The sequence below is a fragment of the Coloeus monedula genome (genome assembly GCF_965178545.1).
Source record: "Coloeus monedula genome assembly, chromosome: 17".
Taxonomy (NCBI): domain Eukaryota; kingdom Metazoa; phylum Chordata; class Aves; order Passeriformes; family Corvidae; genus Coloeus; species Coloeus monedula.
This window is the reverse complement of record NC_138797.1, coordinates 12,539,250-12,558,926: the sequence shown is the minus strand read 5'-3', so window position 1 is coordinate 12,558,926 and position 19,677 is coordinate 12,539,250.

Below are 19,677 nucleotides of genomic sequence, written 5' to 3'. Positions count from 1 at the left end.
TACTTGGAAGCATTGCAGTGTTTGCACCATGAGTACCTGGCCTTTCATTCTTCCTGCCTGACCTGTTTGCATGTGGGCAGCCAAGGACCTGGCATGTCTGGAAGGTCCACTCTACTGTGCAGAGGTGATGGAGGGATTGTGGCATATTTGTGCACACTGACACAAATAAAAGATCTGATATTAAGAATCCTCAATTCAGTATGCAAAGGAAAAAAAACCCAGATCTACTAGGCCTGAAATTCCAGGCAGAGTTCCATATGGAAATAAGTCAGCTTTGAAGAGACAATGCAGTTACCTGCTAGACCAGTGTATGGTGCTTTCTCCAGTAAGTGGTCTCTTTAAATCCAACATTAACTTTAGTACAGTGCCATATTTTATATCCTTTATATATAACACTGAAACATCGAAGAGAAAGTTCACTTCTCTGGGTCCACACACTTGGGACAGGCATGCACCATCCTTCCTTTAAGCATGAAAGAGGCACTTTTGGTGCTTGTGTGCTGGCATCTGCTGGCTGTTGGTATCACAGCACTGCTGTAAATACCCTAAATGCTGAGAAATTGTTGTCAGATAAGGTTATTCCTTTCAGTGAAGTAACTGCCTGCTCTAAATTAGCCACAAGTGCCTCTGAGGGGGAAATTCGTGGGTTCCCTCAAGCACTGTTGATGAAGCAGATGAAATTATAAAGAAGGGACAGTATCAAATTTCCCTATTAGGAAAGCAGGGATGTTACTTTTACATTTGGAGGTTTGGACGTGTCTGCCTGTGTGTGATTGACCTATGCTCAGCTATGGCATGAAGGCTGTTGGTCTTGAGGGAAGAACAGCTCAGGAGATTGTGTTCTGCCATCAGGTAAGTTATACACGCAAGGAAGTGTTACAATTAGTTACAAATCTTGCTCCTGCTCTATTAATCCTGTGCTGAAAGAAAAATGTTTTGCCTAAGGCAAGCACTAAGTCTGGGAGCTAAGCCACTGTTTTTGTGTTTCAAAGTTTACTTAAACAATAAATTATGCTTTTGCTCCAATATTATTAACTAATAATTCAAGGCTGGGAACTTCAGTCAAGTGTGATAAAAGAATTTGGCTGAGTGGCAGGCAGCTACATGTTCCTAAATGCCAGCAGCAAGATCTGTTTACACAATAAATCAATCCTGTAATAAACTGTCTTTAATTTATAACTCCAGATGGAAGTCTTCAAGGCAGGCCAGTGACTTAGCAGCACTGCTAGTAACTGAGGTGACATTTTTATTGTAGATGATAACCATATTGGTAAGATTAGAGTTATGCTGTGTTTTGCTATTTCTTCTGAAAATTACGCAAGACTGAAAATAATCACGGACGTGGTTCTGTGTGTTTATTGCTCGAGTAAACTCCTGTTGGGTTTGGAGCACAGCATGCCTGCAGTCACCCAAACGTGAGATGTGATCAGACCCATGGTTGCTAATGTTGGTAAAATTCTCTCTCTCTTGCATGGGAGAAAAAGAACTGTTTTATTGAAAACCTATTTCTTGGGAAATGAGAATGTTCCCTGAAGGTTCTCACAACTGTACACCCTGTGCCCACACAGGTGGTAACATTCAGTATTTCAGTGTCTTCAAGGATTTGAAGACCTGCACACACTAAGCTAATACAGCTTTCCAGCACCATTGTGAGATAAAGATGCAGTGTTCACACTTAAAAGAGCAGAAATTTAGGCTGAAAGAGCTGCTTGGTTGACCACAGTCACACAGAGCTGTGCCAAACTAAGGAGTGCTACTTATCAATTGTGCTGCATGTCTATCTTGCCTTCCACCAACAGTGTTTTGCAGCAGCTTTAACCCCGTTCCTTTTGAGCAGACCTGAGGGAAATGTGCTCTGCTGTGGTCGTATCAGACCAGTACAAGATCTCAAATATCTACAGCCTTGGAGCAAACAGTGATGGAAACAGCAAATAGTTAAAACCTTCATTTTACAGGTAAGAGACAGATGCACAGAAATTCTAAGTCAGCTCCTGTAATCAAAAAGAGACTTGCAGAATGGATCTAGATTTTCAGAATCCACTTTTGTCACTGTAATAATTGAAGTATTATTATATTCATAATTCCCACCTAGCCCTGTCATTTATGCAACTACCTGGCCAAAAATATTCCTCTTTTTTCTCATTAAAAATTTGCAGTCAGTAATTTGGTGATTTGACACTTGAACCTCTGTTAATGATCACTGAATACTTTTATGTAGGAAAGACAAAACATAGTACAAACACCCAAATAACTGCTCAAACTGCTGAAAGCTGTTGTGAATCCTGCTGCCAACACAGGGACAGGAAATCTGTCATACATCGACTGGGGGGATCTGGGACACAGCAAAACTCCAGCACCAGGTCGGGGTTGTAGGTATGTGTGTCAGCTCCATAGGACAACTGATTCTTCATCATCGCATTAGGTTTGAGTTGACATTCTTCCTCAAAGGGGAGTGAAGGAAACCTAAATTAGATTATTAATCTCCCATTGTTTTAAAACTAGAAACTTCTGCTTGAGGCATTGGTAAGTTTTCAGAAGAGCTTGGCAGAGGGGAGGCCCAGGCTGATGAGGAACAGCTTCACTAACAAATTACTACAATCAAAAAAGTTTATTTAGAGGCTTTCACGAGGAACAATGATTACTAAGAAGTGAAAATGAGGCATAAATCAGCGCATTTCTCCCCTGCATCACACATTTCCATCAATCACACTTTAAAGACACTATTGCAGGAAGCTGCTCAGTGAATGGCTCTTAAACAGGTGAGGCAACACCAGGAGACAAACCAAGAGGGAAGAGTTGGAGGCAGCAGGTTCATTTGTGCCACACATCATGCTGAACATGATACCCCAAGCAGGTTTGGGCCTCACAGCTGCTGCTGTCTCCACAGGGTGTGAGGGAGAACCATCAGAATCCTGCACTGAGAGAGCTCTCAGAGGTTCACAGGGATGTTGATGCTCTGTCCCTGCTGGACACACACCATCCCTGCCAGTGCCTCACAGCAAACCTCGCTTGACCTTAAGTATGGGCAGGTGCCACATTTCTTCCCAAGGGCCCTCTGCTTGTGCCTCCTGTCCCCAAACCAGGCAGAGAACTCTGCAGTGCCCACAGGAACAGCCCCGGTGCCCAAATGCTCTCTGTGCACACCCAGCTGTGCGTTATCCATGGCCTCAGCCCAGGCACGGCTCATTCCCACTGGCAGAGGGAGTGTGTGAAGCCTCTGGCTTGTTCAGGGTCTGCTTTAAACTAAGTACCTCCATGGCTTGCTGTTTTCCCACTGCTGTGATGGGCTGCAGTGTTTCAATTACCTGTTCACAGTGAGAGGTCTAATCAGGACTCCTGTGAACCCCCATTACTTCTGGCCCCTGCTGTGCCCAAGCCAGTGGGAGTCTCAGCAGCACAAATGTTTATCTCTGCACAATCTTCATCTCTGTCTTTGTTTTGCCTCGTTTATAAAGATCTTACTTAAAAGCAAATGACACACAATCAGTAAAGGGGAAATGAATCACGCTGGAACCAAAGTTCTGACACTGAGTTTTAAAGGAAACAAGAGACACTGATCACAGGCTGGTCCTACAGAGGGGGAATGTCAGCATGTCAGTGATAAAGTCTTTTTGTCTCAGACAGAAAGCTTTTCCCTGTCTGCTATTTCCTCTACTCTGCTGAGCAATGGCATCCCCTGGGATCTTTGGGCTGCCACAGAAGGCATATAAGTTTTAATCAAATCTTTCTGTGCCAGTTTGGGGTCATTTTCTTCCCTCTGAAGGATCCATTTGTCCTGATTAAGGTATTACAAGAAGTCATTTAAAGGACAGATAAATGACAAGAGATTTTACAAGTGAAGGGGAAATCACATGCTGAGAGGGTTATAATTAGTTCCTTCTATTAATGCCTTAGGTGTTGTTGTATTTCAGAATCCTAATAATTAAACACTTAGTGGAAGAGTGCTGGATTAGTGTTTAAAAAAACCCCACAGACCAAGGTGGAGGCTTTCTCAAGGTTTTCTGAGATCAAGAAGGGAACAGACATCGTAGCACGTGTGATAGTGGCAAAGTTTCCCAACTGAGTTCAAAGGCCATGATCACCCTCAAAGAAACTGGAAATAGGATTTTCATTCTTTAACAAGTGCTGATGCTGACGACCGAGAAAAATGAGAGATTTATGCCATTACAATGACTTTCCATTTCAGCTTGTAATAGCACTTGGACAGAAAACTGGTGATTGGGGAAAGCTGAGGGAAGGCACATGCAAAGCACAGTTGAGCAGGTGCTGAACATCCCTTCCTTGTGCTGCCTCTGCTCTTTGCACTCCCATTATTTCATACTTTTCAAAAGTGGTGAGGAGGCTTCACAATGGAAACATCTGCTCTTGTTAGAGAAACACAGCCCATTGACCTGGGCCTGACCAGGATCCCTCCTTGATGCCTGGAATAACATAACTCACAATGTCCACTGTAATTACTAAATTCTATCCTGATTTTTTTGGTAAAACGAAACTTCACTAAATATATCAGTATTTTTGGGACTGCAATTACGAAGGTCTTTTTGGTACAATCTACTGATTATTCATAATACTTGAATATGATATGTTATTAATAATTCAGTAGTTTTTGAATTGTTCTAAATTCTATAAAATAAGAAAGAAAATTACTTCAGGGATTCAATTAGCATATTATTTCAAGGCACTGATAATTATTAATGCTGCTTGATAGAGGCTTTCCCTGTGTAGAGACAGTTCTGTAGTCACCCAGGAGATGGCATAAGTAGGCCAGTTATCGACCTCTCAGTACCAAGGAGTAAAACCAAGGAAGGATTATTAATACCCTACTTGAAAACCAATCTGCTGACAAAATGTATATTTTGATGTGGTCAGTGGAGAGGAGGTTTCTTTCTCAAGACAAAGCCCTTTCCCCATCAGCATCACACAAGGAAGGTAGCAGTCCATAGCTGTACAGCAGCACTGAGGCAAAGGGATGTGAGGAGGCCAAAATGAAAATCCTAAGAAGATATTCTGACTTTTTTTCCTTAAGCTATGTCCATTATATAGAAATCTTTCTATTTGTCCACTCTTTTTTTATGAAGACGAGACAGCAGCAATGACTGATAAGAAATGCCTCTGTTTGTATCTGCATTGTCCTCTGTCTACCTCATTCCATCCTGTTTGCTTTTGCAAAGGGTTTTATTCAAAGAATTTCTGAAAGTATAGAGGATATGGTATAATCCATTTAAACCTACAAATGAACACTTCCAGCACAGAGAAGGAAACCTAAATTAGATTATTAATCTCCCATTGTTTTAAAACTAGAAACTTCTGCTTGAGGCATCGGTAAGTTTTTAGAAGAGCTTGGCAGAAGGGAGGCCCAGGCTGATGAGGAACAGCTTCACTAACAAATTACTACAATCAAAAAAGTTTATTTAGAGGCTTTCATGAGGAACAATGATTACTAAGAAGTGAAAATGAGGCATAAATCAGCACATGAAGGCAACTGGCCTTCAATATGTAACTTCCCATCTGAGCCTTTTACATATTCTGATATATTTTGTCCCTGTTCAAACCTATCAATCCCACAAACAGAACAGATGCTCAGCACACTGTGGTAATGGATACTTCAAAAAAGAAACAAAAATTTAAGATCAGTTTCCCTCTCTCTGTTCAAAAATGTTCTCTCTGTGTTTCAAAATGCCTAAATCATGGCTCAGGGAGACATTTGATACTGTCAAACTGCAGTTCTCAATGATATAAATGTACTTGGGGTTAGTGTGAAATTTCCTAACTTGAAACCTGCTGCCTGTCACACTGAGGTTATTGTCCAGAAGTGAAACCACAGAGAAATGCAATCAGACAAGAAACCCTTCATTGGATCTGGGGTCAAATCCTGAATATGCAGATGCTGAAAGGGATCTTGATAGACTCTGCATTCACTTTTTTTTTTCCCTAGGCATTTGCAATGTACCCCAGAATGTCACAGTTGAAACCTCCCACCATGAAAGGGCAAGAGCTGAGTTAGAAGAGTTATTGCAATCAGCTCAGTGATGCAGCAGCTCAGTCATGTGGGGGGATTTGTAAACAGCTGGCAAGGCAAGCACCACAGTTCTGAGTTCTGAGTTAATTACACGGAAGTGATAAAAGTACCATGTCTAGGATTAGGGGAGATGAGCATATTAATATAAAAGAGAAGAAAAAATATTAAACTTGCCTATTTCTTTCAGAATTGTAGATCATCAGTTCATCATCCTTCCTGATCTCCATCAAACATCAGTGAATCTTATCCATGTATTCTGTGGGCAGGTGGCATCTTTTAGATCCTTGACAGAGCCCAAAAGAAGAGATTTTAGTCCTTAATTAGGGCTTCAAGATGCCTCTGCAAGAAATGCAGTAACAGACACAGAACTACTGTTTGTGCTGTTGAATTTTTTTAAACATATTTTGCAGGATATTTGTGAAAGGGTGTTTTGGGTTGTTTTATCCCGTAACATTTGCTTCCTGTCCAAAATGGTTTCTACATGGCCAGAGGTAGGAATCTCATGTTTTAAAGCATCCATGTTTTTGTTTTCAAACATTTTGTTTAAAAACCAATAGCTATAGCCAGGACTATCATAAACGCACAAAATCTCAGTCCAGTTCAGCTTGTCACCTTGCCAAGAATGCTGCTTAGATTAATATAAACAGCATCAGACTACTTAACTGAATTGCATTTGGGAGAGATAAAGAAAACAATACAGATGATTGTGGGAAGCTGCACCAACCAAACTTCCAAAGAACACGTTACAGAATTTTATATGGAAAAAACAATAGCAAACATATTACAAGGCCCTGGCACTCACAGTTGCTCCTAGCAAAAAGGCAACATAAAGAAATGGCTTTTAGTGTAGAAACTGGAGTGTACCCTGGATCCTGCAAAGCTGCTGACACAGGCTGTAACTGGTGGAAAACCAAAAGAACCTGTCATCTCCCTGTTTCAGTAGTGACAGTGTAAAAGGGTTTTTTCCATTTAGAAATTAATTTGAAAGCAGTGGTGACAAGTGAATTCCTATTTCCATCTACAGTGGAAAGAATTTCCCACTCCAATGGTTGATTCTTCTTTTTGCTATTTTAGGGAAAATCAGGGGTGATTCTGGCAAAGCCAGGGTGGTTGAATAAAGCAAATGGAGAGGATGGGACCCCACACATCTCTTGGTCAGAGCATCCCTGACTGTGACAAGGACATTCTATTCACAGATGCCAGGAGGACATAGTAGGAACCATGTCTTGTTGAAGAGAGGATGTTTTATATTCAAAAGGAGACACATGGAACTGGGAAAAAACAAGCTCAACTTTCCCAATGATCTTGGAGGATGAGAGAGTTTGGACTGTAGAATCTGGGCAACTCCTTACTCAGAGAGGCTTAGAAATCACAGTAGAAAGGAGTATCTCTTCAAATCCAAATTGGAATAAACAAGAAAAAAAGAATTCTGGAGTGACTCAACACTAAAGCTGAGGAGGCTGAACATTGCTTGTTAGCAGAGCCCTGTCCTGGGCAGGCTGTGATGCAAACACAGACATCACTGCTTCATGCATGGAAGGGTAAAACTGCAGAATCCCTCTCCAGACACAGCAGTGGCTCCTCCCAAGAAAATCAGGACCTCAGGTGCAGGAGACAGTTTGTGTTTGCATCTTGTCCCAAGAGAACAGGAAAAGGTAACTGGAGCATACATCCAGCACAGGAGCTGGGAAGCACTGCCAAGGCCAATAATTAAGAAATTATTTCAGTTTTCTTGCTTAAAGATGAAGGTGGCTCCAAAGCAGAGTGAGAGAACAAATGCCACTGTGGTATGATGGATATGGAGGAAGGTTTGCCTCCAGACTGAGCTAAAAACCTGAGCTAATGCTGCTGTATACACCTGGTTATGGTATTTAAAATAAAGTGCCCTCAGCATGAGGAGAAAATCAGGAAGGTTTGTGTTCCAGCAGGTTCACTGCTGATCCCTGTTCCAGCAGGTTCACTGCAAATCACGCTTTGTGAGACTCCTCTGTGACCCTGGGCAAGTGACATGCAGCTGGATTCTAATAAACTATTCAGCATCTACCTCCACTGGAATTAGTGGAAATTAAATGTCATAAATCTGTCTGTTACATCTCTCCAGCTGTGAAATGGGAACTGTCCTTCCTGCCTCAAAGAAATACTTCCAGGGATTCTGAAGTGTTTTGACAGGGCAGTAATAGAAAGTGTGCACGTATCCTAAACAGAAGTATGAAGTTTCCTCAGCTGATGCTGTGCTGATGTGCTGAATAAATATTGTCTTTAGGTTTTTCGCAATATTCAGGTTTATGAGCCAAATGAAAGCCAGGCATGGATGGTATTTTTAATGTGCTGAATAAATATTCATCAGATTATGCATTTTTTAAGCTAAAGATCCAATATTATTTATAGTCTGTGCTTTCATGTAGAGAAGCCAGTTATATGAGAAATGAGGAGGAAAAGTGACACCCTGCTATGAGGTTGCTGGATATTTGCTAACAAGACCATGATGAGGGTGAAACAATCCTGTGCTTGACTTCAATGGAGAGTGTGGGAGTTGAAAAATCGAGATTTATTTCAGTATCTTGTTGAACTTGGATGGGTAACTTTAGGCACTCAAATAGTTTGTGCAAGATACTTGGCAAACATCAGAGTGAGACATTCACAGAAACAGGTGAAAAACCCAAACACATACATCCACTGATTCAAGATCCCAAGATCTTTCAATGTAGGTGGTTTTAAAACAGCAGAGGAACATCGTTATTGGGATTTTTTTTTTTTTTTTTTAATGCTCAAGAAAGGCTTATGCAAAGCCAGTGACAGAAGAGTCTCTCCTTCCCCCAGGACAACTCAGGGACTGTTTTCAGTCTATGCTACTGTATACATTCCATCATTATGTGCCTCTAAAAATGAAAAATAGGTCAAGAAATTGCAAGGTGAATGAGTTAATATATAAACCATTATCATATTCAAGTGCTATACAACTGAATACCTTCTATTTAATTATGAGGCAGTAGAGTCAGTGCAGTGTGGTGACATTAATCATCACAATACTGAAATTTTGTTGCCATGGTGTGTTTTTTTAAGAGGAAACTATTTTAAGATGTAAATTAACTTTGCCTTAGAATTTCCCTCCTCACACCCTCAGACAAGCAGTAATCAGTGTTTGTAGGCATTGTGTTGCAAGAGCAGCTCAGAGACATTGTTAAATGCTCTCATCAGAGCTACATCCATCCTCATTTTGGCCCCTTTGCAAGGCCTTCCCATTTCCCTGCTGTCCCTTAGCACTCTATAACAGATATTTTAGCAGTCAGGGAATGTTATGCAATGACAGCTATGAACTTTAATATCCCTTATCTAACATGAAGTATCACAAACCAGGTATCAGCTCCCTCCCCATGGCCAGCCCTTCTCTCAGGGCAGCAGGGTGTGTCCCTCAGCCCTGTTTGTTCTCCAGACCTCACACCAAGTGAGCTCCCCTGCAAAGGGACAGGCCTTTTTGTGCTCATGCAGGTATTTACTAGAATTTACTCCTGCAACATCTACCTATAAGACCCACAAATCAAACAGAATCTTTACCCTGCACTGCAGATCCATCCCCATCACGCCCAACCCTTGGGTTCCTGTCCTAAGGGGTAATTTAGGCTCTCACAGCTGGACAGCAGCACTGAGATGATGGACTGGAGTGGTTTCTGGAATCAGACCAGCTCCTGGGGAGAGGGAGCTGGGAATAAATCCTTGGATCAGACCCAGGTTAGAGATGCTGAGAAAGCAATTCTGGCCTGGGCTGAAGGTCTGCTGAAGAGATCTGGTCAGGGAGCAGACAAGAGTGAAAAGATTTTTTGGGTGTGAGAAGCTGGAGCAGGTGATACTATCGTTCAGGCAGGGACCTGTGATTGTAAATCTATAGTAAAGTCACCATTCCCACATCCACAGAGCTGAATTTTCCATTGGGGTAAATTTTGTCAGTTATCCTGATTTTGACCACAAAATAGTCCCTGGAAGTCAGACTAGGTTATTGTTATGGCTACGAAACAAATATTCTTTTATTGTAAAGGGCAACCATTTTGTGCTTCCTGAGCTGAAAAACTATTGTCAATAAGTTACGAATTCAGACTAGAGCCTGAGGGACTCAGACACTCAAATGCCATTGAACTTCATAAACAGCTGAGTGCTTACATCCTTTAGGCTCCTAAATCCTTCCCTTAAATTACAAATCTGATCTATAAACACAAAAATCTAATAGTTTGAAAGAAAGGTTTGCAATAAAGTATAGATCCAGCCTAAATCCTTTGTTCATGAGATGCTGATCAATGTACATAACTCCAGTGTCAGCTCATCACTTGTAAAATCTTTTGACCTTGAACTGTTTTTGCTTCTTAATTTCACTTGTTTAATTTTTTGTTGCCAACTATCTGAATCGAAGCTCTCTGAAGTTAGAAAAGTCATATTACATATTACTAATTCTGTGTTCACTGGCTCTAAGCAAGGTGGGCAAATCTGTATCTTTTTGCTTACAGAACAGTTGTAGAACAGTTGCAAAGTTTTCTGTGCAGTCATTTGAACCACATTTTCAGCTTCTAATCTCCTGCTGGAGTGAAATTCAAAGCACAGTGGACCGACCAGAATTCCTTTCTTGAATTTGTTTAGCTTTTAGTAGAACTCCAGCATTTCTGCCTTTTGATGGGAATCCCTTTGTCCTGTCCCACCCATCAGAGAGGTCATGCCTAGCTCCGTTTGGCACCGAGATGCCTTTTTGCTGTGAGAAAAGGAGCTGCATGCAGCACACTCTGCATTTCCATAACCTCTTTGGTAGCAGTTTGTCGAGAATCCCTCTCACTGTTACTTCTGTATTGTTCTCTGTCTCGCTGAGAGAACAGTGCAGTTTCTAAGGATGCAGAATGATAGCTCTGTCTGGCGTATTATAGAATATTAAATACATTATTAAAATCCAGCTACTTCTGACAGGGTTCTTCTAGTATTTGTCACTTAAGGGTTTGTTGAACCCCTACAAAGCACATTTTCTGACAGTTGATCACAAAGTTTCTCTTGGCAAAAAATTTTTGAGGTGCCTTTATAATCTCTTTTCCTTGCTTTGGTTTACTGAGATGATTATCAGAAATGTAAACAGGTTTTATTTTGCTAAATATCAACACATTCAACTGCTTCACTACTTTTAGCTTCTGATCCTAATCAAGGTTTGACCAGAGCGAATCTCTGGAACCTTTAGCAAAATACCCTTTAGATTCCCTGAACCTCTATTCATTAAAACACCTTTATGACCATGTAGGACAGCTCAGGGAAGAACTACTACTTAACCAAATTCCCATACACTTACATAGAAATTTCAGTCCATTTTCCATCTATTCTGAGAGGGGGTTTGTGTATTTTAGGTCAGAAGCAAGACTGGCTCTGCATTGCTGCAGAGGATCGTGTCTGCTGAGGTGCATCCAGCTAAGGGAGGAATTCCTGGCAGCTCCTGGGCTGTGGGAGCACAGCAGGTGGCACTCGGCGTCTGGAGGAGACAGACGGTGCCGGTGCCTCTTCAAGCAGGAACCAGAAGGCCGCCAATCCCACCACTTGCAGAATTAACTGCGCAGAGTATGTAATCACTAACTGTGGATCAATTCAATTAGTGTCCTGTCAACGTGTGCAGTCACCCTTTTGATCTATATCCTCACACACATCTCTGATGTGTCTGTTTCAGGCTTTACAAACTGGGAGTTAAAAAAGAGGAATGAGAGTCTGTGACTGGAGCCCCAGCTGTGCTGGGAGCAGGGGGCACCGCTGCTGTGAAAGCCACGAAACACGCGTGTTAGCGACGTGTTATTGCCCAGCACTGCGGTCCTTCTCTGTCTCCCCCGACAGAGACACTTGCAATAAATTCAGACAACACCAGAATATAAAAAGATAAAAGCCCTTTGTTCCATCTAAAGTGGGTGCTGATAAGCAATCACTGTTAACAACACGCTGTTGGAAACCTGTTGTACAGACAACATTCAGCAGAGTGTAAGACACTTCCCAGCTTCAACCACTTCAGATTTAAGATACAAATGCCCCTGTATCTTAGCAATCGTTGCTTGACAACTCCTATGTTGTTGGAAAAACATATCAGAGTCCAGCAACAAAATCCAGTTGCTCTCACTTAGCTTGACTTTCCAGGAACCTAATGGAAAAAATAAATTGTATTTTGTTTGATAGATTAGCTGATAAGTCTGGCATGAAAGGGGGTGCACACAGTTGTTTTGTTCAAAGGCATGAGAGAAACTGATTTTCTAAATGTTACATAAAAGGTTGGTCACCAATGAGAGTGCATACTGGTATTGAAAAGGTAATATCAACAGAAATAAAGAATAAATCACTAGGCATAGTTTGATTTAAGAGCAATGCACATGAAGATACTGTGATATTTTTTCCAGCATGTCTTAATGAAAATGTGGATTTCAAAAGGATTCAATTGCTCCATGTATTGAAATTAGTAGGAGCTGAATTTTCAGAGCTGTAGCTGTGTTTCAGAATTCTACCAGAGCAGCTGGACCTGCAGCATCCTTTTCTTATCAGTGATGAGAATATTTCTCATGCACTGGAAACACCAAGCCTAATAACAGGGCAACAAACATCCTTTAAAATCCACACTAAACCAGAGAAAATTTAATTGCAATATTATTTGGCCACAGAAATGATTTTAACTTCCATTTTATACCGAGAAGTAAAAAAGTGGTACAAACAAATGAGTTCTCAGGAAACTCTGCAGCAATTTGCCCACTGGCCTGTGGGGAAGCCCTTGTGCTTCTGGCTACTCATGTACAACCTGTGACAGCTGAAGAAGGGACATGGATTGTTGGAGCTGTCTCCTTTCCCCACTCCTCTCATTATTTATGACACGGATTTTGAAATTGGAAGGTGGACCAAGGGTACAGGATGGAGAATGGGATGAGATGAAGGAGCTGCAACCTGGCTGTCTCACAGTATTCTCCACAGGCTTTTGGGAACATAATTCTCTGACATAAAAACAAACCACAAAAAAAGTGCCCCAAACCAAAACAGCTGCAATGTTAGATGGGGAAACAAATCCCATTTGGAAAACATACAAGTTCTGATTTTTATACAAACATGATTATACTGTCTGACATTATTGATGTTGACAGCAATTGTAAAGTGAATTTGGAGAGATTAAGTGTATAGGGGTATTGTCTGTAATTTTTAATAATCCTCTTCTCTTAGATCCTGAAGAAAAGGAGCATTATTGTTGTGGATGTATTAATGGAATCTGCCTGTCAAAATAATGAAATTGAAAAAGCTTTTATTGGGTATGTATATCATAGAAATGTTAGCATTATATATGTCCCTTGTGCCAAATGTATTACCACAGCAATAAGTGGAGAAGCATCAACAGGAATACAGTATATAATGATGCTTAAAAATCCCTCACATATTGACATTGCTATAAATCTAAACAGGTCTAGGAGCCACATTCCCCCAAATAATTTGCAACAACTTCTATTAGCATTTAACATTTACTGTTTTCTTCATTTCAGGTATTATTCTAGTAGGAAACTACTAAGAGGTCTGGAATGCAAATCCAAAGCCTTTCATGTCAGGTGCAGCATTACAGAACCCATTTCCTCTCCTTAGCAAACCTGATCATGTGAAATGTTCTATATCCTACCCCTTTCCATCATGAGACTGAGGTTTTCCATGAATGATTGGCCAACCAGATACAAGACAAATACAAGATGAAATCCATTTGAATAACTGCTAAATACTATAGTCAGAAAAGTATGTAACATGCATCATAATGCAGAAGTTTTGTGGGAGCTATAATGGACTCTCTCTGTATATCTGCCACCATAAACTCTGTAGCAGTCACTAAGGCCATGTTATTGCAGAAAAAATATAAAATAAATACAATCTTGGTAAAATACAGGCAGTAATTATTTGTTTGTTTCAGCTGAAGTAAATGATCACTGGATCTGAAATTCATGCTTTGGGAAAGCTGTTGAGAAAATGAAGTCAGAGAAGACTGACTAAAATGGCAGCAGATGTAAACAAAACACCTGGGCTGCTCTGCTGAAGGAAAGACAACACTGAGAGAGAGAAGAGGACTACAAGATATTTCAAATATGTTTCCATCTAATTGTTCTCCTCTACATAGAGACAGGACAAGAAATGTAGGATTTCACCTTTATGAAGGGAAAATAAAAAGAGTCAGTTTTCTAATGTTGGTAAGGGAACAAATTGCCTAAGGATACAGTGGAATCATCACTGAATAATTTAAAACACGTGGTAAGAATGGTAAAAATATCCCTGATAATCAAAAGAGGAGAATGGACTAGATAAAGGTACTCACCCTGTGATCTGCAAGGCCACAGCGAGTGGCTTAAAGGAAATGTGGAATCCCAGAGTGAAGAGCACTTTTAGATGTCTTTTAATGCAAAGAGTTTTTTTCATGGGTAGTGGACTTCACACTAGTATAACTATAACATTATACACTGGAACACAGCTTCACACTTACATTTAAAACATAGTACTATACCAGAGTTTTAAATAAATATCAGGAATCAGAAAACTGGCAATGGGGATTAAGTTTTTTTAACTTTTGGAATGGATTTTTGAAGCAATGACTCAACTATTTTGTGTGGTTTTGGTATGCACACACATAAATGGGATCATATATCTGCAGGGAATTTGCATTCCTGAAGATGAAGGATTTCATGTCAGTGTTAAACAGTGTGTGATGTACAACACCAGCACCCCATCTCCAGAATTTATGTTCTAGTTAGGGAGTCTATGATCAGGAAATTCAAAACAATGTAGGAAGAAATGAATGTGTCAGCCCTTAATATCAGGTTAGAGAGTCAAAGTCAGTCTTGGTAAAGTAGGAGATGCTTTTTTCTCATCCAGCACTTCTGAGAAAATGAAATCAAAAGTTGGTGCTGCAGCTGTAAATTGACAAGTTAAAAGTGCTGTGGAGCTGCAGCAGCAGGAACAGGGAGGGAATGTCTCCTTTGTGGCAGAGGCAGCTTGGAAGGAGAACCTGTGTGGAGCACTTAGCAGTGTCTGCAGGTGGAGCTCTTCAGAGACACGTTTGTTTTCCCTCCCTACCAAGAATGATTAATTCCTGCCTCTTCAATGCAGCCCAGCTGTTTCTCCTCTCTTGCAAGGACACCATGGCAGAGATGGGGGCCTGCAGTCTCTGTGGGCTGGACCGGCAGCGCTGGCTCCTCCTGGGCTGTAGTGCTGAGCCTGAGGAGCTGGGAAGGGCCATGCAGTGGGAATGTGCTTGGCTGACTCTGCTTTCCAAGTAGGAGAGGATGCACAGGGAAGTCCCAAAGCTTTCCATTCAATTAGTGAACATCCCTGCCACTGGCAACAGGACTGAACTACAGCTGGTACCAAAGAGGGAGACCCAGATGTCACTTTGCCGCTCGCATACACGTGTAGTGATTTGTTCTTGTATGTGTGAATATTTCAGACATGCCTAAAACACTTGAAAGTGTTACTCTGCCTCAGCCTCACTCCAGCTGCTGGCAACCATTAGGCTGTTTGTCTCATCTTTATTGAACTGGCATTGCTGGGAGCAACACCACTGGCATGACAGTGACTGACAGGAGATGCTGCAGGAGAGGCACTAATTGGGGGAAGCAGGAGCAGCAGAGCACGGCTCACCGGGCAGCTCAGGAGAGGGAAGGGACTTGGGAAGTGACCTGGACTCCTGCTGATGGGGAAAGGGCAAGGCAGGAGGGCTGAACAAGAGAGAAAGGACACGCCTGTGTGAATGTGTGACCCTGAGCAGCAGCACAAGGTCGTGTTATCAAGTCAGCTTTTTGCCATGGAAGGACATGATGTGACTTTTCTTTTTGGATTAAAAAATGAGAATTACTGTGGTGCCTACAAGCATGAGAAACTTATTTGCATGCCCTGCCATCTGGAACGTTACCTCCCTTTTCATCCTGGCTGCTGTCACATTTTTCATACCATGGCTCAGTTCTTACAAGAAAACCTCCTGATGGACCACTTATTTCTTTCTTTATCCCATCATGGACTGCATTCTGCCTTTCTCTTGGAAAGACATTATCCAGATCTCCCTGGCAATGGCAGCAGCTGCTTAAAAGCAGCCCAGAAGGTCCCTCTTCAAATCCAGTTGTTTCAGTTAAAAAATGGTCTCTTCATTGCCATGACAAATACAAAGGCACAGAAACAAATAAAATAATACCATCATCAAGAGCAAGGCTTTAAGGACCTCTATTAACAACTCATTGTAGACACAAATGTCAATGCTGGGCTTAATCCCTGTTATCCCTCTGAGTTCATTGTGGAAACACAGGCAGGAAGGTTGCCCTGGCTGTGGGAAGAGAGAGATGCATGACACAGGAGAAACATGGTCATTCCCTGTGCTCACAATCTGACTTTCCTTCCGTGTGGACAAACTTCTCTTCCACAATATCACCATAATTTCTTTATTCACTTCAGGCGGTAAATGTTTTTCAGCAGATATTGCATCTCTGTATTTGCTAACAAGGCAGCAGGACAGATGGCACACCTAAAGTGTACCACAAGACATATGTTTTTGTGTAAGTACGTGAAGGTTTTCAGTATGCAGGAATGTGTGTTTATTTTTGTTAGTAGAACCTGTATACCTACATTGGTCAGCTGATGATCTGGCTCAGCATCCATGTAAAGTCACAAGACAAAATTTCCAAATTCCAAATGTCTACCTGACTTTTAAAGGCTTAAATTAAAGTTAGCTTTGCTACTCAGCTACAGGAGGTTGATGAGGTGTTTGAGATCTGGTGTGAAAATTCAGAGCCATGTGATATGACTTGAAGAATGGAAGACTCCTGTAAATAATTGGGGTATAGACAAGAGTGGAAGATATTTAGCCTTGCCTGTCAGGTTGCAAATACCTCATGGCAGCTGAAAAACATGCAGGGCAGAAATTCTGTAAAATGCATTTGTGGCTGTGGAAGAGAAAGAAAAAAAAATAAGGCAAAACAAACCCACAACGTGTTTTTGGTTGGGGAAAGGATCAAAGGTATGGCAGTGCAATTGCTTTTGGAAATCTCTCCAGGAGCAGGATTTCATGCAGACACCTGCTGGTGCTGTCTGCTGCTCTCTGTGTTTGTGTGGTCTGTGCCAAGGAGACTTTTGGGAAGTGTCTGCAAAAATGTGCAAGTTGCTGATAGAACATTGCAGAAAGTGATAAGTTTTGTTATTTAATTTACGCCAACCTTTTTTTTTTTTTTTTTTTTTTTTTTTTTTTTGTGTGTGGATCATGGTTCCCTGGGTACTCACAGCACATGGGAGCCTGAGCACTGGCAGACCCTTGGAGCTCTCCTGCAGGAACAGGAATGACTGACTATAGGGGTTTCTTCACAGTTTATTAAAACTAAACCAGTGCCTTTCAAAACGCCCTCGATGATCTCTAAGCTCTGGATGCTGGCATCACTGGATTTCTCAAAACATGAATCTGGACTGGTTTTAGATATCTGCCTTCCAAGCAGAAAACAGAAGCATCTGTGAAAAATTTTACTACCTTCTGACATCATGTGAAATATTTGACCTAGAGGACTTGCAGTCAAAGTGGCGAAACTAATTTGCCTTCTGTTTTCCATATGCTTGGGTTTTCCTACTATTGAAATAGCTTTAAGCTAAAAATTGTCAATAAGAAATAGATTTTTAATTATTCTTCATCAGTGTCCAGATTTTGATTATTACACAGTATTTTAAAGAAAATGTGGGATCTGGGAGCTATAAATTTTTCCAGCTTCTGGATGAAATAGAGGCACCCTGCAACAGGGATGCTATCTATGCATGAATAGAAAAACTCTTTTAAATTATAAACAAAAGCTGGCCATGCAACCAAGCCTCCTTTTCATCTTCTTGTCAGTCTAGCTCAAGATGCAAATGCCCTGAGTAATACATCCTTAGAGTGACACCACTGGGCCATCACTCACTTGGAAAAACCACACAAGCTGCAGCTCTGATGGGCTGCAAGAGGAGATGGAAGCTCTGCAGTGAAGGCAAAGCAGTAAAAAGGCATCTGAGGTGCAGAGGGATGGATGCTCTAAGCAGCGTGAGGGATTTCAAGTCTTCATGCAGAGTGCTGGGAGAAGGTGTGGGAGATATCTAAATCCCCCAAAAGGATACAAGGAGCTCATGGTCTCTCTAGCCTAAGCACAGGAGGACTCTGCTACTCAAAGATAGCACAGAGGAGAGAAAAAGTATAATTAAATGCGTGGTTCTTAGAGCGATGCATTAGGGTTCAGTAGGAGACATAAAATTTTATTTTTTTAATACTATTCGTTGTAAAAACACACTGGAAGACCTAATGAACCTATCCATAGCCATGGGCTGCCACTAGGACCTATCTGATCACAGAACATAACACTGAGCACTCAGTCTGGTGCTGAGGGAACCTCTTGTAGTAGGGATGGAGGATTTTCCAAGCTGGTCTTTGTTAGAAAGATGTGACACAACATCTCCCTGAAACAGAGACATCAGGGTTTGCCATGTGGTTTATGCCAGACCTTTTGAAACATCCAGGAAGATTCCTTCTTTAGTGACTGACACTCACAAAAGTTGTCAGGGTCTAAAGGAAGCCTTCCAAACAGACAAGAAGTGAGACTGTTCTTCAGGATCAGGCTCTGGTTGCCCCAGGACCATTAGCACATAACACCTATCCAGGCCCAGATCAAGCAGCTGATGCGGATATCAAGAGGTTGAAAGATATTTGCAGCTACAGAGCTTTGGCATCTCAGATATTTTGCTATTTTTTTTCTCTCTGAAAGGAGCATTATAGCTCTTCCACCAGTTTTAGAAGAATTATCTAAACAGCCACCTACAAACCTGTGAGGCCTGTGAAAACTTCCGTTCCTTTTGCACAGAGCCAGCATAGCTCCTCTGCCTCTCACACTTTGGGGGTTTATAACCCCTCCTTCCTTCTTCTGGGCCCTCTCACTGTGCACCCTTGCCAGCCTCATGCTCCCATTTTTCTTGCCCATCCTGAACTCCTTACCAGAGCACACTGAGCAGAGCAGCTGCCTCTACACAAGTCAGATTGATGCACATGATTACATGGACTGTTAACTTGGGTTTAAAAAAATTATTTACCTGCCAGCAGTCACAGACACCTTCACAAAACACTTGCTGATGACACTTGTGTTCACCTTGGAAAGGACATGGAGTGAAGAACGGGGTGTGACACCCTTAATGGATTGCCTGGAATTTGCTGCAGCGCTCGTAGCGTCTGACTCATGTCATGTCTGAGAAATACAACTCCTCTAAGAGACCCAGAAGATTTACTGAGGAAATAATGTCTATATTTCTGTATTATTGAAGACATTACGTATCTCAATTTTATAGTGCTTCGCTCAATTCCATGTTCAAAATACATTTTAAAAAGGTAGCAAGATATCTACTCTGTAGTACAGAACCACTTATGACTCAATTTTTCCATATTTTGTATGCTTGTTGAAAAAGGAAAATTTTGGCAATAATGGGAAACTTTATGTTTTTATTTTATTCTGATCTGCCTGTGCACACTTGCATAAGTGGACAAAAACTCTCAGGAAATTCAGCAAAGAGCATGGCTGAACACAGAATTTTTCCATTTTTACTAAGGAAAGTGTTCAGAAGTCTCCAAAATGGTTGAATTTTTCTAACCAAGACAGCATCCACTG